This window comes from Vidua chalybeata, chromosome 14 (genome assembly GCF_026979565.1).
Source record: "Vidua chalybeata isolate OUT-0048 chromosome 14, bVidCha1 merged haplotype, whole genome shotgun sequence".
NCBI classification, from domain to species: domain Eukaryota; kingdom Metazoa; phylum Chordata; class Aves; order Passeriformes; family Viduidae; genus Vidua; species Vidua chalybeata.
Genome location: NC_071543.1, coordinates 3,622,470 through 3,642,590, shown reverse-complemented (window position 1 = coordinate 3,642,590; position 20,121 = coordinate 3,622,470). Strand labels below are relative to the sequence as shown.

The 20,121-nt window shown below is 52.9% G+C and overlaps 1 protein-coding gene across 4 annotated transcripts in view; it reads left to right on the top strand.

The window, feature by feature from the left end:
- Positions 1-1,102: 1,102 nt before the first annotated feature.
- Positions 1,103-20,121, top strand: part of ARHGEF9 (Cdc42 guanine nucleotide exchange factor 9) — a 189,710-nt gene continuing 170,691 nt past the window's right edge. For 3 of the 4 annotated variants that reach the window (XM_053955503.1, XM_053955505.1, XM_053955501.1), the window contains exon 1: positions 1,106-1,384. The gene's annotated coding sequence lies outside the window, so the exon portion shown is untranslated. Of the gene's footprint in view, positions 1,385-20,121 lie in introns of all 4 variants that reach the window. The other variant, XM_053955504.1, reaches the window with a different exon arrangement.

The window sequence follows — 20,121 nt, the reverse complement described above, 5'->3', positions numbered from 1 at the left end:
AAATGTGTGGATGTGGCATTTGGGGACATGGGTGAGTGGTGGCCTTGACAGTGCTGGGGGAATGTTGCACTCGATGGTCAGAGAGGGCTTTTCCAGCCTTCGTGATTCTTGGCTCTGTGGGGAACGGGCTGGTAACGTTCTCCAGGTGTTTCTGGTTTTGAGGAGTGATTTGAAGCACCTGGTCAGGCCCAAACGAGCTGGGTTTGCGGCTGTGTAGGTCTCCTCTCCCAGCAGGGGAAAGAAGGGATATTCCTCCCCGAGACAGGGAACAAGAGAAGCTTGAAAGAAGATAAAATAAAATATAATGGAATTAGAACAACTCTATTCGGGAATCAGAACCCTGGATAAAATCGAGGTAAATTTAATTCCCGCCATGTGGGCTGCTCAGTAGTAATGGAAGAGCCGGTGTTGGGTGTTCTGAGTGTGCCCGAGGCAAGGCAAGGTGTCATCTTGTCCCTGTGTCCTCCTCCCTGTGGAAGGGATCTTGGGGATGATGTGGTTGCAGCCCCCGGCAGGGGCTGGAGCGACCGGGCGCCTTTTGGGGAGCCGAGCGCGGTGCCCGTAGTGCCCGGCCTGCGGCTCAGCCCGCGGGGCCGGGGGTGCGTGGGACGGGCCGCGGCCGCGCTTCCTCCGATTGTTCTGGCCGGAGCGGGGCGGGGACACAGGGGGGACAGCGACCCCCGAGTGCTGCGTGCGGGCATCGCCCCCAGCCCCGAGCAGCTCCGCCGGGACAGCGCGGCCGGGCCGGGGCGGCGCCGGGCGGGCAGGGGGGCCGGGCCCGGCGGGCGGGGGCACGGCGGTCCCGCGGCGATCCCGCAGCGATCCCGCTCGCAGCGCGGCCGGTACCGCACGGAGCGGCCGCTTCGCCTCGCGTCGCTCGCCGTCGGTGCCGTGTGCGCGCAGCGGCGGCAGCGCCGGGCGGGCCCCGACGGGACGGGGCTGCGGGGGATGCGCGGAGCAGCACGGGCCGCGCCGGGCCCCGGCGGCCGCCCCCCGAACCCCGCTGCCCGCGGGCGGGCGCCGGGGACGGCCCGAGCCCGGCTCGGGGGGGGGCGCGCCGCCGCCCCCTGAGCGCTCCGCCGGCCCTGCCGGGGCTCCCGGGCCGGGGCCGGCGGGGAGCGCCGGGCGCAGCCGGGAGGGCGGCGGGAGCGGCTCCGGGAGCGGGGCTGCTTTCTGCTTCTGCTTTTCAGCTCGAGTCTCTCTCAGGAGCTCGCACCTTCAGGCGCTTTTGAATTTTTTATTTTGTTGTTCTTCTTGGTATTTTAAAACTTTTTTTTTTTTAATTTTTTTTTAAACATTTCAAATTTCTGACGCCAGCGTAGAGTTTTGCCCTGATCGCCGGGACCGCGTGAGCGTGCGGCGCCGAGGCCATGCGGTGAGCGAGGTAAGACCGGGGCTGGCACTGGGACCCCCGGCCCGGGCTGGGGCTGCCCCCGGAGCCGCGGCTTCAATGGGAGTCAAGTGTCGCATCGCTCCTCTTTATGCTCTGACCCCGTAAACCCGTGTCACCCCCGCGCAGGTACCTGCAGGACAAACCCTCCTGTCCCCCAGAATGGTCACAAAGCCGCGAAGTTCGGATTAGTTTCGCCGAACCTCCCTTTTTTAATATAACATCACGTGGGAATCTTTGCTTTGTTGGGCTTTTTCGGCTGTGCTGGAGCTGCTGAGGAAGCACTAGCTCGAAGCTGAGCGGGGCAGTTCTTGCCGCGGGCCCGGGTTTATTTTCCGCCGCGTGTGTCAGAATTGAGCGGTTTGAGCGTGGTTTGCAACCGTGTGAGCTCCCGAGGAACTGGGTCACTGCTCGCCCAGGGTGATTCAAGACGGGTTTGAGTCCAGGGGAACATTTCTGTGGGTCTTGGTGGGAGTTCCGTGCCTGGGAGCGCTCACTTATTACTGGCTTGAGTGGTCTTGGGGAAGCTGACGGAGAGGAAGTCTCACTCGGGTGTTCACAGAGCCTGGCTGGAGGGTTCCTGTTCCCACCTCCACCTTGGTGGGTTGGTTTTACACCTGAACATGTACGAGATGAGAGATTTCAAAATGCGGGGATTAAATGGCTGATATCACCTCCCTGCTCCTCCCTCGGGTTTTGTTATAAAACAAGGCACGACTCCTTCCCCAAGTGACGCCAGATCCCGGCACCGGCTCCGTGCTCCCGCGGGACCGGGCTGCGGTGCCCGGGCCAGCCCTGACCCCAAGGGCTGGCTGCGTGCAGCTGATTAAACCCTCGCTCTGCCGGGTCCAAACCTACTGTAACTGTTTAAATCGAGTGTTTATGGAATGCTGCACACTCCCTTCCTGGTATCGTCTCTGACTGGCTTTGGGGAAAGTCAAATTGCCAAGTTTAGGTCTGTTACATTAAGTGCTGGAGCAGATGGATGCTTTGCTGGAACTCCTGCACAGAAGGTTTGGGTGCCCTGCTCCAGTGCTGCCAGCATGGCTCATTCCAATGGCTTTTGGTGCCTCATTGACCAGACAGGGACTGGGAGTGCTGAATTTCTGCTCTGCCACCTCGTTCTCCTGGAATAAATCTGATTTCTGTGCATTGCAAGGAGAGCTGACCAGGTGTTTGTGTTGGGTGGAGAGGGGACACCGTGCTGCCCCCCATCCTTGGTGTCCAGGGAAGTTACAGACCCAGAGCCACTCTGAGTCCCCCTGTGTGGCACTGAGATGCCCACTGTGGCCTCAGGGAGGGCTCTGTCCTTCAGGGGGTGACAGTGACCTCGCTGCCTTGCTCTCCTGCTGCACAAGGAGCTGTCCCAGAGCTCAGGAGCTTGTCCAGGTGAGACTCCCAGGAGCTCTGGGTGGTGACATCACTGGCACAGGTGGAAAGGCATGGTCCAAGAGAAGAAGCCACTGGTGGGGAGGAGGAAGAGGCAGGTGCATCATCACAAGGGGAAAGAAAATGCATCCCCTCCTTGGAGGAGCTTCCTGATAAATTCAGCTGGAAGTGCTGCAGAAAGGTCTGCTTTGGAAAGACGAATCTGGAAACTATGCTTGAACTAAAAGCCACAGGTGCAACAAGTTGATTTCTGGTCCTTTGCTCCATTTTTGGTTCATCCCACACCTGTTTTAAAAGTTATTTCTTCCCATCCTGGTTCCTAAGCTCCAGAGGCTCCTGCCTGCTGTTACTGCTCCTTTTCCTGAGTCTAATTGCTCTCAGCCATCCTGTTCAGTGGGTTTTTGTTCTCTTCAGTTTGCAGACTCCTCTGAAACTTCCAGATGAAGTTTGAGAATGGGTTTGCTTTTCCATTTACCTTACTAAGCCTCAGCAATAGTCAGGGGCATCCCAATGATCTGAGTTGGGGAGCTGAAAACCCCACAGTTAATTACTGCAACCCAGTGCCACTCGGAGCAGTTACTTCTGCCTGTATTCCTCCTGCTGTATTTGTGTCTGCTGATCCCAAAGACTTTCCCAATTTTTGCACTGATATCAGCTGATTTAATAGAATTCTTCTGCCTCAGGATGGGTGGGAGCTGGTCCTACCCCCACCCCTCCATGGGCTGGGTTCCTGCTGGCACCACGAGCCAGGGATGTCACCACATGTGCTGCCCCGTGGCCCCCTGCCAGCCTTGTTTCAGGGCATAAGCATCACCAACTTGGATTTTTGTGAGGTGTTTTTTATGAAAAGTTTGTTGTATTTGGCCTTCTTGCATCCAGCATGCAATAGCTGTGGGAAGGAGGTTATTTCTGGCTTGGTGCTGACATTAGGACACAGTATTAATTTTCTGTTAAATGACAGATTTATTGGAGTTTTCTTCATTTGCACAGCCTGACCTGAAAACCTGAGTTGGAATTTGCCAGAAGGGGGCATTTTGCAAACATCACAGGATTTCGGTGGCGGGGAGATGGGCAGGGTGAGCTTGGCTGGAGGATTAGGCAGCGATGCATGTCTGGGAACCGCGGAGTTTTGGGGAAAATTCTTGTGCAAATAAACACTAACAAATGAATTTTGGGTCATTTAGGGCTGAGGGCTGAGTGCAAGGAGACCACCTCCCAGTCCCACTGCTGCCTGCTGGCTCCAAGTAGTTGGTAAAATAAGAAACCGTAGAGTAGCCTTGGATTTTTTTTTTCTCTGAGGAAACTCTTTAAAAACGTCTTTTCCACTTATCTCCCAGTAATTGTTTCTTGCTGTAGGTTGAGCTCTGAGAAGCTCTGGTGTTCTTGCATGAGATTTCTCTGCTTTTCCTCTCTGGAAAGAGGGTGTGGAGCCCACAGCTCTGTGTCCCCTCTGTTGGAAGGTGGTGCTGAGCTGACCCAGTCCTGCCCAGTAAAGCCACTCCATCTCTGAGGCACACCAGGAGCTGTGCTGGGCTCTGGGGGTTGGTTTTTTGTGGGGGGTGTGTGTTGGATTTGGGGTTCCAGGCAGTGTGTACTTTCCAGCCTCACTATCTCTATCCTCAGCTCCTCTATCCCCATCCCAGACTCATTAAGGGCCTTAATCCTGGCACCAAGGCTTGGCTTTCTCTGCCCTTCAACATTTATCTGCTGCAGGTGCAGGGGGGATTGAAAAGGCTGCTTGGGGTCAGCCTTGCCCTGGTGCCCACAGCCATGGCTGGTGGGAGCCTCATCCCCTCTTCAGCCCTGGGGAGAACAAGGCAGAGCAAATTAGGGGAGTGATGGAAGAAATGGGGTGAAAACCTTGTTTCTGTTTCCCTGGTTCCCTCCTTGCTGTGCCAGCTGCTGGGTTCCAGTCTGTGTGCTAAATCCAGCAGGAAGGGACAGAATTTGGCCACTTGCGTTCATTCCAGGAGGTCTCATGGAGATGCTGGAGCATCCCTAATGGTTCAGGGTTGTGCTAAGCCCATTTTCTGAGCTTTCTCCTTCTGCAGTAAATGCTGATCTCTGCACATCCAGAGTGATGGGTTTCCTGGGGTGATTGGGAAAGTGTACAAAAATAAAACCAGATCTTAAAAACACCTTTTTGCTACTCCTCCTTTCTTCCCAGGCTTGACTTCTCTCCCAGTTTCTTCCCTTTCTCTCCCTTGGAGGTGCAGGGTGATGGAGAGTGGTGGCTGTGGCCAGCTCATCACACCTTGGCTCTGCCCCTCCTTCCTTCTCAGGGCACTCCTTGTGCTCTTCCCCTGCTCCAGCCTGGGATCATCCACCATTCCTACTTTGCTATAGGAGCTTGTCCTTGCCTTTTCTCAGGGTTAGGGGCTGTGCTGATCCCTCGTTCCAGACAGATGCTCCAACACTGGAGCATTTTGGCTGCACTTGCAGCCTCTGTTCTTGCTGCACCTGTGCCATCTTTCCAGGAGAGATGGAGAGCTTTCCATGAGCCTCCCAAACCCCAGCCTGCTCCGTGCTGCTTTCCCATGCACTGCAGGATAAGAAACATCCGTGAGAGAAAAGCCAGGTCCAGATGTTGCAAGAGGCTGCTGCGGTAATGGATTATCCACAGCCATTCCTGGCCTGGATGGCTCCTGTTCCAAGCCACCGGTGTGGTTTTTTCACTTCTTCCCAGCCTGGGCTTGGTTGTGGTGCTTTCCCTGATGTCAGAGGAGCATCCCAGCACGGGCAGGAGCCGGGAGGAGCTGCCCTGACGCCGTGTTCCCGTGGCAGAGCTTTCCCAGGGTGTTTTCTCCCGGGAGCTGGCGCGCACCGCCGCACAGGAAATTATGGTTGCACCATTATTGCAGAGCCTATTGTTTGGGGCAAGGGCAGGATTCGGGCTTGCTCACATCCTCCAGTGCCTCGCTGTGCTGAAAGGATGTGGTAGGGTAGCCAGGGCTGCAGGAGGAGCACAAAGCTCCGGCTGGTTTTGTGCTGGGTTCACGCTCAGCCCGGATCCCTGCGTTTCTGACCAAACCCGCCCCTCTGGTTTTTCATGGGAAACCTCGGGGTTAAGGAAAACTTGGAGTGAGGATTAAGCAGGGCACAGTCCTTTGTTGAAGTTTGCAGCGTTTGGCTGCTCAGCCTGCTCCTGTCTGTGAGTGGTGTGTGGTGGACAGCTTGTGTAGCCAGATGGGGTGGAGCAGGTGCACCCTGAGGGGTGTAAAATCAGGATTTGGGGGATACAGAACCCACCAAGCGCTGCCTTGGAGATGCCAGCATACGTGGCCTGGCTCTCAGGGTGTGTGTAGGCAGGCAGAGCACGTGGCAGCTCTGTTTTCACCTGCCACAGCCCCGTGGTGTGATCAAGGCTGCCTGTTCACCCTCCGCGCCTCGGTTCCTTATCAGGGTGTTGGAGTGAGCTGCTCTGCTCGTGTGTGCTTTCGCTTTACCTTTCCCCCTGCACTAATCTTTGTGGCTTAGATGGTTGGCAGTGATAGTTGCCTTTCCCAGGCTGGGCTCTGCGGGTTGCAAAAGCTGCTCCTCACTCACCCGTGTGAGCCACAGCTCCTTTCATGCTGCCTGGGATGTTTTGGCTGCTGGCAGGAGCAGGAGGATCCCAAAGCTTTGTTATCCAGACTGTGCAGGGATGGCTGCTCACTCTCCTCGGGTTTTTCATTCCCTTTTGGCCGCCATCCCAAAAGAGGGAAGGCACCAAACCAGGGCGGGTGTAAAGAGCAAAGCTGCACGTGTGACGTTCCTGCCCTGCTGTGTGCCAGGGCAGAATTCAGCTTGGAGGTTCCCAGGGCTTCTGCCTGAGCTTCTCCTGCCCCAGTAGAGCCCTGGGCAGGCTGTCCAGGGGGAGGCTGTGCTGGGTTTGTGGGGCAGGGTGGCTGAGCTGGCACAGAAAGGGACCCAAGTGGCCTCTGTGACGTGCCCGTGCTGCCACGTGCCTGGCAGAGGGACGGGGAGCCTGGCAGCAGCTGTCCTGTGTCCCTCAGCTGAACAAGCCACGCTGGCAGTGGCTGTAGCTCATCTGCTGCCACTGCTGCTCTCACGCTGGCACAGGACACCAGCTGATGCCGTCCTGCTGCCACTGGGCTGGCATTGTCTGCCAGGGGCCTCCTGCACACTCAGGGCTTGTTTGAGGGAACCATTAATCAGTTTAAAGCTGCCTCGTGTCACTGGTGGCTGTGAGGAGTGCCTATTGTGTGAGGGAACAACAGCACCAATGTGGGCGGCTGTCCCGGGCATGGGAGCTGTGTCACTGGAGGGACAAGTCACACGTCCTGCTGGCCCGCGGTGGCCACAGAACCTCCGGAACGGAGTTTGGCCAGGCACTTGGGCTCCACCACAGCACCCTCCGGCCTCCTTTGGCCAAGCTAGGGCAGGGGTGGCACCAGGGTCCTGCCTGAGCTCAGCACTGCAGTTGAGAGGGAGAGGAGGAGGAGGAGGAGAGCATTCACCAGGTCTTTGAGCAGTGGGAGGTGTTGGGTTTGCACTGGAAGGGCGCTTCCCATCAGGCAACCCAGGGTCTGTTACCATCTTCCCATCCCTCCCTTGCACTGTAGGGAACTGGACAACATTCCTGGGTGCAGAGCATGTCCTAAACTGGACTTCCACCCTGTGTACTGAAGCTGGGAAGGGCTGTGAGAGCAGCACACCCCGTGTCCCTCTGCTGTCACACTGGGAGCATCCACTTACGGATAACGGGGAAAGCTGGGACAAGCAGCAGGGCTCAGGGTGATGTCCTTGCATTTCCACAGAGTGCCCTGTGCTGCATGGGGTGGGTGATGGCAGCAGGGCGAGCATGGCCCCATGGGGTGGGTGATGGCAGCAGGGTCAGTGTGACCCCGTGGGGTGGGTGATGGCAGCAGGGTCAGTGTGACCCCATGGGGTGGGTGATGGCAGCAGGGTCAGTGTGACCCCATGGTGTGGGTGGTGGCAGCAGGGTCAATGTGACCCCATGGGGTGGGTGATGGCAGCAGGGTCAGTGTGACCCCATGGGGTGGATGATGGCAGCAGGGTCAGTGTGACCCCATGGGGTGGTTGATGGCAGCAGGGTCAGTGTGACCCCGTGGGGTGGTTGATGGCAGCAGGGTCAGTGTGACCCCATGGGGTGGATGATGGCAGCAGGGTCAGTGTGACCCCATGGGGTGGATGATGGCAGCAGGGTCAGTGTGACCCCATGGGGTGGATGATGGCAGCAGGGTGAGGGTGGCCCCATGGTGTGGATGAGGCCTCATGGTGAGGGAGTGCTGAGCATGGCCGGGGTGGATGCCTGGGAGCCCAGCTGAGCCTGGGGGATGCTCTCTGCACCCTGTGCTCTCTCTCTCTGTTTTCCAGGGAGATTTCACACACCACTGGCTGATGAGTTGACTTTATGTGGTGTAAGTCCTGCCAAAACAATTTCTTCCACCCCATGGGGTCACACTGACCCTGCTGCCATCATCCACCCCATGGGGTCACACTGACCCTGCTGTTATTGCTGCTCCAGTTTAGAGAAGTGATAAGAACCTTTTGCAGGGACCTGGTTTCTCCCAGAGGCTCTGCTGCTTTGAGCTGGGAACTTTGAGCAGCAGGTCCTGGGGTGACTTTGCCTCAGTCCTTCAGTTAAATTTCAGAGTTAGATTTAATTAAATGATTTAAGGAATATCTGAGTATAGTCTGTGTAGGGTCTCTCCACAGCCAGATGGATCTGGTTCATTTTGGGTGATATTTCCTATGAATTAGCTCTTCAGTTGCTCATGGAGGTGGTTAATGAAGGCCAAAGACCTTGGAGACAAGGCTTGTGTTAAAATGAGAGCTGAGACAATGTGAGGCTGTGTTTGGGTGTGGATTGGAGTTGTGGGACCATCCCAGGACTCAGCCCTGGTGCCTTCAGCTGATGGATCCTTTTATCACATGATTTTGTTTCCATTCCTGCAAAGGCAGATTTTTAAGGCCAGACCTTAAATATTCCAAAGGGAATGGGGGTGGATCTTAAACCCCCTTCTGCTTGGTTCTTAATTTGTTTTGAATGAACAAACTGAATATAAAGCAGAGCCACCAGAAATACAGAGTCCTAGAATGGTTTGGGTTGGAAGGGACCTTAAAGAACATCTTGTTCCAGGCCCTGGATGGGCAGGAACACCTTTCTCTGGAAGGTTTGCAGGGCTGCAGTGTGGGCGTGTGCCAGGCAGTGCTGGATCAGCTGTGCTGACTCAAGATAAAGGAATAATTCCGGGTTTCCCGGTGGCAAGCAGAGCTGGGAGGGCTCTGGCCGCTGCTGAGCAATCTGGGCTGAGCAGGCTGCACTCCTCTTCCTGAGAGAGAGCTGCTGGGAGGAAGGAAAACCAGGAAAAAAGGGGTCACTTAGTTATGGGGTGAGGTGCTGCCCCTCTGCTCAGGGTGGCAGGGCTGTCCCAGCACCTCAGGTGTGGAGGACAAGAGAAATGGGGGCCACAAAAGCCCCTTGTGAAGGCAAACATTTGAGCCACGAGGATTCTGCCAGGAAAAGGAGGGAGCTGAACTCTTCAGCTGGGCTGTCCACAGGAGCCTCTGGCCAGGTCTGATGCTGGGAACTGTGTAAATGAAGTTGGTGCTTGCAAACAGGGATCCTGCAGAAGGGATCTGCTGCAGCAAGAGCCCAGTCTTCGCTTCTGACCCTTCAAGGGTTGGTGTTTTCTCTCTCTGGGATGCAGCAGCAGTGCCTTGGAGAAATTCTCCAAGGGCAGGAACTCCTCTGTGGCCTCTCTCTGGCCTGTAATTGGTCCCTGTGACTTCTTGCCATAATAATTAAAGCCAACTATTTAAATAAACTTTTGTAAAGATAATGAGTTGCATTAGGTAGAAATATTTGTTTAAAATGGAAGTAAATAAATGACATAACCCAGCCCATGTTTGACACAGCTAGAAGCAGTTTTCTCCAGGACACAGATCATTCCATAATTGCTCCTTAATGACGTTCTTGCCTCGTTGCTCTGAAGGGTTTGCCCTTGTCCAGAGCACAGGAGGAAGCAGCAGGTTATATGGAAGTTACATGATCCAGGTTGGCATGGTCATACCCCTTAAAGCTCCTCTGTGATCAGTGGGTTTTGCACCCATAAAGAATGAGGGCAATGCTACAAAAAAGGTCTGTAGGAAATACAGGGAGTCCATTCCTGTGATTTCAGGCTGGAACATTGTGTGTGATAATTACTCTGAAATTTTTCTAGGCACCTTGCTTTGATTCCTGGAAAGTCTCACCTTTATTTACAGCTACAGCATGTGTTAATTAAGTTAGTCGAAAAAGAAGAATTTTTTTTGGGGAAGAGCTTTACTGTAGAATGCTGCAGGACAACTGCATGGAATGTGGATTGATTGCTGGATGCTCCTTGAGACATTGCTCAAAGGAGCCAAAGCCTTGCCCATCTTCCCTCAAACACACAAAAGGAGGTGCAGCTTTGGCTGGAAGCAGGAAGGAGCCATGGATTTAGGTGGTGTTGGAGTACCTTCCCTGGTTCTTTCAATCCCCTCTGCTGAATGAGGATAACACATGGGGAGAATGAATACTGAGATCCCTAATTTGAGTTTAGTTTAGGCACCTAAATACATCTTGGCACATGTCAGTGGGAAATCTGATTTTGGTGTTACAGGCACAGCTTTCCTCCTGGTGATGCCTCATGTTTCAGCTTTTATATTTTTCAGATTCTGTGCTGCTTTAGTGTGTGGCTCTGGGCTTCATATCAGGGGATGGTGAGCTCTCTGCACAGAGCAGGGAGACAAAACAATTCCTTCTCCAGCTGTGGACCAAGGACAAATGATCCAAATCTCAGGCCCAAGAGCACAAACAACGTGGACTGAAGAGAGAAAAACAAGCAGGATGGGACTTGATGGGCTGGAGCTGGAATTGGACAATGAACTGCAATATGCAAATGGAGCAAACTTATAAAAGTGAGAGACCCCATTTGCGGGCAGGGATTTTGGGACCATTTTGGTTCATCTTGGGTGCAGCCCTGGCTGGGCTCTTGTGCTGCCCAAGGTGGATCCATGGAGGAGATCCTTTTAATAAATCCCTGCTTTATTCTTTAGCTCCATCCAGCCTCTGCTCTAGGGCAGCCTTGACAAGGCATCACTGGGAGGGGGCTGGGTTAGGGGTGTCTGGGGGCATTTCCTGAGTGTGCAGGAGGGTCTCTAGAGAAGCAACAATCTGGGACAGGATCTTCTGCAGAGTCCAGCCAAGTAGCCTTCAGAGCCTGCTTTAATCTGCTCTTTTGCTGGTGGGAGGGTTGGGGTTCAGCCTCACATGGCTTAAATTGTGATTTCTAATTGTGGAGGTGTGGGGACACCACATTTTAAGCTGGATAAATAACAGTTGGGTTTGGTCTGGTGGCTGTGGAGCTTCATTGCTGTAGAGATGGGTCAGAACTTCGTTTTCCTGAGTTGGAAGGGACCCACAAGGATCACTCCTGGCCTTGCAGAGACAACCCTCAAAATCACCAAATAACCCAGCTCCCAGATGAGGGGCTGGATTAATTTCTCTCTTCCTTTGCTCCTTCTCTGCTTCTACCCCCAATGGAGGGGCAGCTTGGGAGGGAGGTTCAGCTCAGGCTTCTGCCAGGCTTGGAACAAATGAAACAAGGGCGATGCCTTGGACGTGAGGGTCTCAGAGATTTCAGTGGGTTTCACTGGGTACTTCAATCCTGCCTCCTTCCTGCCCTGCTGGACCTGTTCTGTCACCCCCTGGGGGCTGTGGGGCAGAGGGTCACTGCCTGACCTGTGTTTCTGTGTCCACAGGCAGGACTGAAGCACCCCCCTGCCCTGTGCTGGGGATGGCTCCTTGCAGCCCTTCCCAGCTGCTCTGTCTTGCAGGGAGATTATTTCTGGCACGTTCTGTCAGGTTTCTTGATTTTCTTGCTGCAGGTAGTTGTGAAACAGCAGCTGTTCTGCAAGTGCCACTGCTGGGCTGGCACTCGCTGACTGCTCCTGTGGGGAAGAGGGAGAGTGAATTAAGGACAGACAAGAAAAAGAGGGATTAAAGTCAATGGAACATCCCTCTGCTTCTGTGGGAATTGAGTTTTGCTCAGGTTTTCTGCTGGACGAGCCCTTATTCTTTAATGTTTTCTTTTGTGAAGCACGTCTGTTGTTTCCTCTGAAGGAAGAAGGGGTCACTTTTTCCATGCTGCTGACGTGAGCTGTGAATCACAGTGCTTTTGGGAAGGTGCTGTCACTGGGACCAGTCACCTGTCAGAATATTTGCTGCCTTCACCTTGCTGTCCTGAGGCGTTTTGCAGCCTGTGTGCCAAAGGGCTGGGTATGACCACAGCTCAGAATGCACTTCTGATGCTTCTCCAGAGGGATGGGCAGGAAGGATTGACTCCTTAAAGGTCTGGGTTTCCAGGCAGCCCTGTAGCCTATGGATGGGAGGTGATTTTACTACAGGAAGGAAATGTGTCAGCACGTAGCAGAGATCCAGCACATGGCCTGGAAACCAAGGGGGTTCTGCCTTGGTGCTCCAGCCACAAGAAAGGCACAACTCTGGAGGGGCATGCAGAGAGCTGAGCAGGTTTTGTGGATGCTGGCGGTGCTGGGGAGCTCCTGGGAGCTGGGGCTGGTCCTGCCCTGCCTGTGCAAGCATGTGGAGCCTGCATGGGAGTTCCTGCAGCAGCTGAGCAGGGTTTGAAACCCAGCACTGAGGAAACGTGAGCTGGGGTGCCCTGGCTCACTGCACCCTCAACAGGGGGCACATCCTTGCAGAGCTCATATCCTTGTCTTTTCTAAGGGTTTGCAGCCTCATGCCTGGCTGCTATGGAGCTCCAGGGCTTTCCAGAGCTGTGGAAATGTATCACTGCTGCTCAGCATTGGCTGAACACTGTCTCCTAGAAAGAATTTAGGTTTGTGTGACATGAGCTGGCAAATCAAGATGTTGTTTTTTTTTTTGCTTGGTGGCAATGTTTGGCTATCCATGCTGTGCAATTTCCTGCAGAAACTAGATATTGCCTGCACGTGTTCCCAGACTATTTGTGTTTTAAAGCCTGGGTGAAGCTGCAGGTGTGCCAGGCTCATCCTTGGATCTGCACCTCAGAGGGGATGGGCACTTTCTGGGTGACTGACCCTGTCCTCCCCTGCTTGTGGCTTTTGTATAGACCTATTGCCACGTGGCAATAAATTTGTTTGCTGTTGAAAAGGAGTCATTGGAGAAACTGTAGAATATACAGAATACAGAAAAGGGTGAAATAGAAAGGTGCCTAATACTCAGAACACAATCCCCAACTCCTTGTAGAAAGATTCAGGGTTTGTTCCATAAATAGGGACAAAGGGAGCCTTTAGTTGCTCCTGCTCTGCTGAGTTTTGATCCTTAATAAAAAGGGGTGAGCATCCTTGGGGAGAACAAGGTGGGCAGGCAGAGGAGACACGGCTGTGTGGCCACCTGTGCCTGCTCAGCCCCATCCCTGGGGCAGGGGCAGGAGATGAGAAGCTCATCAGCAATGATGCTAATTGGGTGCAGTGTTGGCTTCCTGTGTGGCTGGAGTGTGGCCCTGGAGCGTGAGCAATGGGAGCTGACAGCCCCTTTGGCAGGGCAAAGCTGTGCTGGGGCCACAGGCGTGGCCAGACAGGGGCTGTGCTCCCCGTCACTTCGTCCTGGCTGCTTTAGTGTCCCTGTGGCATCGTCCTGGAGGGCTGGCCTCGATGAACTGTGGATTTGAAGCCTTGGGTGAGGAGATGAGGAGCAGCTGGGCCAGGCTGGGCTGCACAAATGCAGGATAACTCAGCGACAGTATCATTCCCACCAAGTTGGGGCTCTGGGCATCACCCACCCAGCTGTAGTTCCTGCAGGGCATCGCTGTGTGCCAGCCTGGGCTCAGCGTGTGCTGCTGGCTGCTGTGCAGTGCCTCTGGATGCAGATGAGGGTGAGGTTTGGTTGTTGCTGTTGAGGGGGTGAGCAGCAGAAAGGTGTCAACCTGTCTAGGAGGCACCTTGTGACTTTGGAGTGTTCTGTACCAACCTTGTGAGGGAAAAGTAAGGTACAGGCAGGTGTCAGACTACTAAAAGTTCTCTGTGTGACCCCTAAAAATGCCTTTCTGGGGTGAAAAGCCCCAGCCTGAGAGCAGGCCAGGCACATGGCAGTCACTGTGGTTTTCTAGAAGCACCAGAGCAGTTCTTTCATGTGCCTAAAGGCAATTCAGTGCAAAGCCACTGCCTTCCTGAGCTGGATATTCCAGAATGCTGCGATGGACAGAGGCACAGCAGGTGTCATTTGCCTGTTGGGGACATCAGACCTTCCAACAGCCAGAAACTGGATTGATTTTGTGAAAAAACAGTGCAGAAGTCTCTGCCTCTGTTTGCTGCTGAGGGCAATGACACTTGTCCACTTGATACCTGGGGCTCTACAGTGAGACTTGTCACCAATTTCAAAGCAGGGCAGGGAGATACCTCACCTTGTAGTCAAAAGGCTGTGCTGGATGAGGTGGGTTTTCCACAATGAGGTGCTTGGGGAGTTGAGAGCCAAGCCCTGTGCTTGTATGGTTGTGTTCAACTGCTCCGAGGAAAAGGGGAAAGGAGGACAAGGGTAAATTCCACCCATGCAGCTGCCTGAGAGGAACAGGTCACTTGGGATCTGTTTGGAGGTAGAAATAGGGCTGGAAGTGAGACAATGAAGTAGAGGTGAGGTGTTCTTTGACATCACCAGGGCCACATCAGGGAGTTGCTGAGTAACCTGCTGCAATAATCCTTGAAAATGTTTGGGCAGAACGGGTTGCTGCCTGTGTTCCGAGTCTCTGCTTGTGAATTTGGGACTGGTGTTGGCACCCAGTTCTTTGTTTCTAATCCTGATCTGAATGTGCTGAACCTACATTAGTACAGAATCCCAGACTGGGAGGTCTGTAACTATGGCAGTGTCCTCCAAACGTGACCCTCTGCTCCTCATCTCAACGCTGGCATCGGCGTGCTGCCATGTAAGGTGGCACTCCTTTCTTCTAGTAGTAATTCCATGTCAAAGAGGAAATATAAATAAACTCCCCAAACAAAAGAACCAAGGAAAAAATAATTCTTTCAAACATTTGAGCAGGAACAATAGGGTAGGATATGCACTCTCTGGGGAGGGCTAATGGCTGAAAATGATAGGAGCACAGTGCTGCCTTGGTTTGTACCTAGCTGGGCTCAGCGAGGATTATTTATAGCAAATGTTATGGCAGAAGCATGTGTGACCTGCAGGCTCCCAGCAAGGGGAAGAGCTTTCCTGTGCTGTCTCTGGGATACAATAGACAATTATTTAGACACTATCTTTGTCTCAAGATATAAACAATAAAACTTTGGCTACTGATTTCTGCTCTGATGTTCAGACCATGCTTTCTTGTTTAGGGATTTAAGGAGAAGGCAAGGATTTTTAAGAAATGTCACAGCTGTGAAGTTCCTGAGGCATCTCTACCAAACTGACTAGCTGGGAATGCAGAGTAATGTCACAAGCACCATGAAGTTGTTGCTTCCCAAAGGATGGCAGCCAGTGGTTCAGTGTTGTTCAGCTGACATTAATAGGGTGTGGATGGGTGTAGACCCCTGAATCTGCCTGTTCCATTGTGTTTTGGCTCATCACTATGGTATTAAAGTACCTACAGCTGCTACTGGATAGTAATTAAATGTTCTTACATATAGTTAATTACTTTCAGCTGACTACTGAACAGCTTAAATAATCTACATGTAATGGTAGATATTTTGGTATTAGAATGGTGACAGTTGGTGCCAAATAGCTGGAGAGGTTGGGGAAACAGCTATTGTGCATCAAAACAACCTTGTGCTGGCAGATGACTCCTCCTTCAGGCTCCCTCCTTTTCCTGGGGGTCCTTGTCCCTCCTGGGTGCCAGTACCAGAAGGATCCTTTTGGATCTCTTCAGGACTCTCCTCAGGTTTATTTTCTGTAGAGCAGAAGAATTCAGAATAGCAAAAAAGGGGAGATGTGTAGGGTGCTGCTGTGTGGCTCAGTGGGCAGAGGGTGAATCTGCATCTGCAGTTCCTGGAGCTGCAGTGTGGATCTGGAGGAACATTTAGCACAGGTGCGGTGCCAGAGGTGTGTGGGCTTTGTGAAAGGCTTGGTCTGAAATCCACCTTCAGCAAGAGCTGATCTGTTCTATTCATGATTTCATTCCAGTTGTATTCAGGGATTTTATATCTCTGTGTTTTTATCTGGAGCTTCTGCTCAGCTTTGCACAAGGAGCTGGGTGCTGGCTCTCTCCTTCCATGTGTGTGTAAAGCTGATCTTGGCTTGGTGTAAGGTCTTAGTGCTCCGTGTGCTGCAGAGCCCAGGGCTGGTGCCCTGTTCAGCTGCCTGGCACCTCCCTGCAGTGCCAGCCCATCTCTAGTGTGGAGCTGTGGTGTTTGCAGTGAGCTGCTCCCTGCCTGGCAGCACCAGCACCGGCCCAGTTTGTCTGACAGATGCAGTGGAGCAGCTCTCTCTCTCTCCCTCGGCCGCAGGCAAAATGAGTCTCCTGCTCTAATTTCATTGTGTTTAGCCATCTCACAAACTCTAAAGCTCCCTGAAATGGGAAGGAAGTAATGTTTAAATTTTACATGAGTGAACTGATTTACTCAGCCTGAAGTTTTGAGTTCTGTCTTTGCAAATACAGGGCTGGAGCTATCAGTCTGTGCATCCATCCGTCTGCCTGGTGAAGATTGAATTAGCAGGAGCACAAATGCAGATCCAGGACTGTAAAAGCTTTGGCTTAAACCAGTGCAAACCATGTGGGGCAGATGCTGCTGCCAAAGGGAACGTGTTGTGTTTGCCTGGGGTTATCTTGTCAGCTAGTCTGCCCTCAGTGGTGGAGCAGACCATTGCTGCAGGGTCCCTTCTGCCACTGGCAAGTGGTGAAGTCACCATCCCTGGGAATATTAAAAAAGTGCGTGGATGTGACACTTGAGGACGTGGTTTAGCGGACAGCATGGTGCTGCTGGCGCTGGGTTGGAATCGAGATAACTTTAATGATTCTGTGATTCTAAAACTCAGTGTTTGATAATGTCTGTCCACTCCTGACTGGGAAGGGATTCAGACTGCTCCTCTGTCTGTCTTCTGCTCCTAATGGAGGGGTTTAGCTTCCTGTGGAAGGGATTTTGCAGAGCATGTGAAATGCTGGTTCAATTCTCTGATCGTTTCCTACAGGCACTGGTCCCATGCTCCTTGGGGAGCCCAGTGCCGGAAAGTCGTAACTGCGCTTGCTGACGGCCTGGAGATCCCTTTTGCAGATGTTTCACCCAGGTCTCTCCTTCCACCTCTGCTGAAATAAATGAACAATCAAGCTGCAGTGCTGCCATGCCTGGCTGGGGCCCAGCAGCAAACCATCCTCCTTGACCCAGAAACAGAGGATGCTGAATTTTTGTAGGGGCTGCATTGGTTTGTGGGGTGGGGATCTGCTAGCAGGGATCTGCCAGGTGGGCAGGGACTTGATCATCAGGCTGCATCCTCAGGGTGTGCTCTGTGAGCAAACACAGCTCTGCCCTTGGTCCTTGGATGTGGCACCCAGCAAGTCTGAAATGTCTGCGGAGACATAAACAGAAAGGGGGAGAAGTCACAATTCTTTCCCTATTTGTTTGACCTAAATACACTGAAGTAACTGTACCCCCATGAAAGAGATAATTTCCTGATGCTGGAGAGCTTAACATCTGTTTCCTCCCATTTTTTTTCAGTGGTAGAACATGGTAACGGAAGAACTGGCGGGGTTTTCTTTCCTCTTTTTCTTTTGTATAGCAAGAGGCACTGCATGCTTGGGCTAAATACGCTCCCCGAGAGCAGACAGGTTTCTCTCAAGGGTTATATGATCATTTGTTCTCTATTTTCTCTCCTTCCTGCCTCCCCCTGCCCCTCCTGGAGAGGAGCGGATACAGCGAAGCCCAGGCAGGACTTCCTTAGCTCAGCCATGCCTTCTGGCAGGCTGCGCCGCGTGCCCTCTCCCTGTCACCCCCCTTCCCCGAAAAACAATGGCCAAAGGCTCCTTCTTGTTTGTTATTTTGGATCCTACAGAGGAAGAGGCAAGTGGAAGATCGTGTCCCCAGGGGCCCTCGGTGCATTCCAGCTCTGGCAGCGCCTGGTGAGGCTGTCGGTGCCTGGGCTGCGTCGGTCCCGGGCCTTTTGCTCCAGCCCTGTGGTGCTGGGGGGGACACTGGTTTTGGAAGCAAATTTAGCACTGCTGAGAGGTGAGAGGAGAGGGATGGAGAGCCTTGGAGGGGTGTCTGGAGTCGCTGCTCCACAGTGAGTGCAAATGCTGTCCTTGGAACATCCAGCACAGCGCAGGTTGTCACAGTGCCAGGAGGAGCTGGGCTTTTCTACCGACTGTTCTGACATCGTTTGAATCCCCCAGCTTCTCCTTTGCTTGTGGGGTGCAGTGAGCCTCAGACCCTCTCTGCCTCTGGCTTCAACACCTTCCAGGATGAGCTTAGGTCTCTCCAGGTGCTCTGAGCCAGCGGCTCTGTGGTGGAGAGCAGTGTCTGGCACGTGATCCTGTCTAGGCTGCCCCAAGGGCAACCCCACCACCAATTTCCTCTTTGTTCCCTTCAAAGGTTTGTTGTTTCTCAGGGCCCCAGTCAAAATAGTTCTTTCGGGTCACTTGATAAAAGGGATTTGCCATTTGCCTGGAACATGCATGCTCCAAAATCCCACAACACCAAGGGATCCTGGAAGCACAGAATGGTTTGGGTTGGAAGGAACCTTTGAAATCATCTTGTTCCACCCTCTGCTGTGGGCAGGACACCTTCCACTATCCCAGGTTGCTCCAAGCCCCAGTGTCCAGCCTGGCCTTGGACACTGTCAGGGATCCAGGGGCAGCCACAGCTGGTGCTTCAGAGCACTAAATATATTTAAAAAAAATATATATATATTTACATTTTATAAAAATAAATTCTGCTTGTTGCCCAAAATCTGCAGTGATCTGAAGAAGATTTCAGGGACTGTGTGGTGCCTGCCTGGCAAACAGCCTGAACTGTGTGCTGTTAAATAAGCAGTTTGTTTCCATCATTAGGGTCTCTTGAGAAAACTCAGCCTGGATCAGGCTAATCCTAATTTCCTAATCGATGCTTCCTTTCTGGAACGTCTTGCTACCCTGCTACCTTTGGACCTGGTGTCGTGATTTAGCCTCGTTAAACAGCCTGGTTTTGCTCTGCTTGTGGATAACTTGTGTAGGGCAGCTCAGCAGCAGGAGATTGCCCATGGGAAGTGTCACTCCCTGAGGGGTGGCTTGTGACAGCCCTGCTTGCTTGGGCCTGATTCAGTGTCCTTTAAGTCTATGAGAACTGTCATCTTCAGTGGGTGTTCCCTGGGCCTGTGCTGTTATTTCTGCTGGCTGTCTGCTAAATCACACTGAAAAGGAGCAAAATTGCTCTTACTCCCACCTGTATCATGCAGCAAGAGCCTGTTGCCTAGGGAATGTTGTGCAACCACGACTGAGATACAGAGCACCTATTTCTTTCTTAGAGATGGGGATAATGCAAAAAATATGGAAAGAATTTGGAGGGAGAATCATGGCTGTAGATACAGATGTTTGTGTAACACACCTGGTGCCCTTGGCTGGGGATTTCATTAATCTCAGCTTATTCATCCCCCTCAGTGACCTGGAAAAGGAAAGTGAATTTTCAGAATGAAGAGCTGCTGCTTTTGTGATAAAAAGAGCAGGGCAAGGCAGGGACCCACACAGCCTGTGTACACTGGGGCTGTTGGCAGCGTTTGCTTGATAGCTGGAGTTTTATAAAACCATCTTCCCATCCAGGTGAGATTCTGTGTGTTTTGGAGAGCAAACACACGAGCCTTTGGTCTCCAGACCTTAGGCTCAGGTAATGTGAGGGCAGTGGAAGAGGCAGAAGGTAATTGTATTTTCTGTGGTTAAAGCTCTGCTGTAAGTGATGGTAGTCCTGGCTCAGCTGCTGGCTGGTAACTTGCTACGACTTGACATCTGCAACTGCAGCTCAAGGAGGGGGAAAATAAACATGTGGTTGACAAGTGGTGTAGTTTTCTGTTAGCTGTTCCCAAAGCATTTCTTCAAAGCCTCTTTCCCTGCACCCCAGAAAGGTGAGCAGTGGTTCATCAGACACTCTTGGGGCTGCTTTCCTCCATACTCAAATTTTGTTTTGTCATGATGGGTCCAATGCCCCCAAGGCCATTTGGTTTGGTTGGTAAAGTGACCTTTGCCCTGCTTGGCTGGTGGGAGGCACGGGTTTCCCCAGGCAGCCACTGCAGGTGTTTGCACAGCAGTGGATGCTGCGTTCAGCAGCTCCAGCAGGCAGTGCAGCAGAGCAGATTTTTTCTCCTGCTCAGGGAAGACTGAAGGAAGCTGGCTGAAATCTGCCTTGGGGGTGGGAGGTTTGCTCTGGGTGAGGCAGTGCCAGTCCTGGGGCTGGAGCTGGCTTAGGGG